Raw genomic sequence first — 4,641 nt, forward strand, 5'->3', positions numbered from 1 at the left:
TTGATAAAGTTACATATTGGTGTTTTTGGAGACATGAATAATGAGAACCCAAGTAGAACTCAGGTTTACATTGGGGGCAGAGAGAAGACAGAGACACTTAATTCACTTGTTGAAATTTGTAGCAATTTACAAGTTGAAATTAAGCAGAGATGGTTCCTTATCTTCACTTGTTGAAATTTGTAGCAATTTACAAGTTGAAGTTAAGCCAAGATTACTGTTTCTCTTCGCTTGTTTAAATTTGTAGCAATTTACGAGTTGAAGCAAAGCCGAGGTTATTGCTAAACACTTGTAGCAATCTACAGGTTGGTTAAACCAAAGAAGATGCTTAACACTTGTTGAAATTTGTAGCAATTTACAAGATAACGTTAAGCCGACATATGATCATCTGTTGAAATTTGCAGCAATTTACAGGTTGAGGAAAAAGCTAACTATGTTGTTTAAACACTTGTTGAAATTCGTAGCAATTTACAAATAGATTATTGTTTAACACTTGTTATGTCAATCCTTGTTGATCCCTGTTACAGTATATGTTTATCCTTGTTGAAATTTATAGCAATTTACAAGTAGGCTAGACCGAGATCACCGTTTAAACACTTATTGAAACTTGAAAAAAAGTTTGCAAAGTTAACATTGAGTAGTATATGTTTTCACACTTGTTAGAATTTATGAAAAGCTAAGTCAGTAGCTTGCCGAAGTAAAAGTTTTGTAGCTATTATACCCGAGGTATGTAACCCCGAGAATATTGCACAAAGGAGGCAAAATATGAAAGGCATACAAAAAATTCTAAGTATAGAATCAAACAGAGGCAGTCAAAGAAAAGGCAAAAAAGAATGCAGTCATTCAAAGAAAGATAGTTATGTTAAAATATCCAAACACAAACAGAAGGCACATCGGTCGTACAGAGAAGCTTCTACTGTCTAAGAAAGAAAAAAGTATAAAAAGACAAGAAAAGAGGGACATCGAAGTTATAATTCTTTTACTTCAGGCGCAATTTGAGACTGGACCTCGGCCGATTCTTGGAGAACTACCTCGGCTGATTCCTGGAGAGCTACTTCGGCAGTCATTTCTGCCTCGATTTCGGCGTCAATCTCCGCAAGGGTTTCATCAAGACTTTTTTCGGCTGGAGGAACATCAGATGAGGCCTGTTCAGGCGTAGTTTCCTTGGCAACTGCATCACCATCATCATCTTGAGTCAGGTCCAAGACCTGCTCATTCAGAGAAGTAGACTTAGGCCCAACAGCCTTCTTGGATTTCCTTACTAAAGCCTCATCCTCACCTTCCTCCTCATCTTCAGACTCAGATTCAGATTCTTCTTCAGCTTGACTTGGAGGTGGAGGTGGAGGAGGAGGAGGGAATGGGAGAGGAATAGCTTCGGCCTTGCGCAGAGGTGAATCTTCAGGAATATTGAGCTTTTTGGCCAGGGACATCCAACCAAGGGAAAAGCTCCTGTTGCATGCCTGCCTAACTTGTAATTTGTATTCCTCTGTAACATCGGTCATTCCTTGGGCATAGGCTTTTTCGTCGGCCTCTTTGATTTCAGCGTCTTTAGTGGCCAAGGCCTCCTGAAGTTTCTTTTCGACTTGGGCCTTTTTGTCCTCGGCTTCTCTCTTCTCGGCCTCGGCAACCTTCTTGATGGCTTCAGCAGATTCGGCCTTTTCTTCGGCTAGGGTTTGGGCTTTGGTGGTAGCCTCAGCCTGGTCTTCCAGTTTTTTCATTTTTGATTGAAGAGTTTTGTTCTCCTTTTTAAGGACAGAAACCTCCCTCTTCATGTCGGCCAACTTTGCCCTGTTTTCAAAAGCTTGCATAGAGAGAGAGTGGGTATGTTGAATGGCCTAAAAGAGCACAGGGCAAAAATTATTACAAAATTTTACAAAGTAAAAGAGAAGACAAGCTTCCATGTAAAGACACTTACTTGAACAGAACGTTGGAGCATAAAGGCATAGTTCTCGTACTTACTCATCTTGGCATTCCGCTCAAGATCACCTGGGAGAAGTAGGGCGATACTAAGTGCTATGCCAACATTAATGTCGTCGGCACTATTGCTGGCAAGAACAGGCTTATCTTCTAAAGTAATTTCAGGCGTCCAGGGGACTTTTGGTATTCTGGACCCCGAGGTCGTCGCAGACGATGACCTCGGCTTCTTTGATTGTGTGGACTCTGATGGCTGTGTCTCAGCAGACCTTTTTTTGGGAACGGAATCCGTCTTCTCACTCCCTGCCAATTGTGAAATTGTCAGGGTATCCTCGGCCTCAACTTCAGTGGCTTTAGCCATTGGCTGGGCTTTCTTGGTTCGTTTCGGCTTTGGTGGGGGCATGGTTTGCGTCGACTGAGCATCGACATCAACAGGGAGATCAGCAAGGAGGTCTTGAGTAACGGGCTTTGGGCGACCCATCTCAGCAGTTTTGACAAGTCTTCGCCGACGTTTTCGTTCTTGTATTGGGACCGAATATAGGGCCGAAGTAGATGGTTGATTGGTTGGGTCAGATGTTGACTCTTGATCTGTTCATGGTGTGGAGGCGGTTTGAGTTGTGGCAGTAGGAGGAGAAAGGCTTTTCTTCTTTCTTTTGGGGACGTCGGGCAAAATCGATTTGTATGTAAGAATAAAGTTGAGAAGAAGAGGTGCTTTTCTTTTGTGAACTGGCAAGTCCAGGAGTTTTTTCAGGTCCTTACTGGGAACGTAAGATTGGTGGAAGTTTTTCACTGGCTTGCGAACATCTGCAAGAAGAAACAAACATTAGAAACAGATAAAATATTGAAGACTTGAACAGAAACAGCTAAGTATTGACGCTGGGCTCTTACCCTTGCCCTCTTTAACTGATCGGGGAAGAGGGTAGAGATGGGCGTCCTCGTCTGCGCCAAACTCCCAATTTCCCGAAACAATAACATAATCATCTCCAGCCCCTTTGTTGGAGTCTGGAAGGTCGACTACGATTTTGAATTCAGTGGACCTCGGCTTGAGGTAATAGACGTAACCTTTTTCCTTCAGGTTAAGGGCGCACATGGTATAACAGTATTGGATGTCGGCAAGGGTGATCCTAACGTTCTCCTGCCTAGCTAAGGTGATAATACCAAAAATCACTCGATAAGAATTGATTGCCAGTTGCATGGGGTTCAACTTATAATAATGAAGGATCTCGCGAAAAAGAATGTTGAGTGGGAGCCGGAGTCCGCACTCAGTAAAAGCTACAATGGGAAGAGGCATGGCGTTTTCTGTAGGCATGATGGAGTCATCATCCCCAACAAGTCTCAGGTGGACATCGGCAGGGATGGAGAACCCCTACCAAAAGTACTCAAGTTTGGTCGGGGTATCTACCCTGTGCCTCCACATACCCATAACGTCGGCCTAAAATTAGAGGGCTAGGTTTCAGAAAGAAGATGCTCTTAAGGGGTTATCGGGACCTCGGCGAAACCCTAGGTATATGCTGGTAAGGATTGTTTCAATTTTTTCCTAAGAATTGATAGGTTCTATAGAAAAATCCCAAACCTAAATCTATAAAGGCAAAGATTGAAAGCAAAAAATGAAGGCAAAGATCTAGAAAACAACACAGGAAACAAGAAACCAGAACGCAGTTTCAGAATGAAGAACAGAAGTGGGGTTCTCAAAAGCATAAAGAAAACAAGAACTACATGGCCAAGAACAGTGGCAAAAATGCAAGAAGGAGTGAACAATAAATATGATTCATGGAATTAATAGTTTAAACAAAATAGTAATGGCAGCAAGAAGATAGAAGAACATCAGTGAACTGAATACATAAAGAATAGTGGCTTACCAGAGAAATTGAAGCCGGAATAAAGTTTGCCGAAGACAGACGACGGTTACAGAAGTGACAGAGTAGCGAGAGCCTCACCAGAGAGATGAATGAAGTTGCAGAGCCTAGAGCTTGAAACAATGGCGGATTCAAGCGACAAAGCTTAGAGAGAGAAAAAGCAAGTGAATCAAAGCGCAAAGTAAAGAGACGAAGGCAAAGGTAGTGTTTTTGTTGAAAACGTGAAACGGCGGCAAAATAAGGCATTTACTGCGCCTGGAAAAACGCATGCGTCAGACGGCGCAGACAGATTAAGACGGCTTACAAGCGCGTCACAGGCACGAGCCAGTAAGAAAGAAACGCATGTCTAAAACGGTTGAATTGAAGTGCATGACAGCTCATGCGCGTAAAAAGTTCCTTAAAAATCTTTGATTTTTTAGGGAAAGCATGTCGGCCAGAAATGAATGATTTCGGCTGTTAAATCTTAAGTCGATTTACTGGAAGAAAATACAGATATAGGTTCCATCACCTCATAATGCCCAGGTAATAGAACCTAGGGGGCAGTTGTGGGGATGTATTTTCTAAATACCAACACGTGGCAAGGTGACGCCGATGTGTCAGCCGAAGTGCCACGTGTCCTGGTTGTAACGGCGAGGTTATCTCAACAGGGCCGAGGTTATCTCCGAAGATATCGGAATCCGAGATAAGCGGATAATGGATAAGGGGCAAGAGTCCTAGAGTAAAGAGAAGACTTTGCTAAGATAAGGATAAAGCTCTTAGGGAGTTTATATTTATCTCTTGAGAAATCCAAAGTGAGTACAGAATTGGAGTCCATAGAAGTCAGGCTTCTAGTGAGACTTGGATTGAGTAAACTATAAAAGAGAGGCACCCCCGT

This window comes from Camellia sinensis, chromosome 7 (assembly GCF_055761805.1).
Source record: "Camellia sinensis isolate YWXY chromosome 7, ASM5576180v1, whole genome shotgun sequence".
In the NCBI taxonomy this organism is placed as follows: Eukaryota; Viridiplantae; Streptophyta; class Magnoliopsida; order Ericales; family Theaceae; genus Camellia; species Camellia sinensis.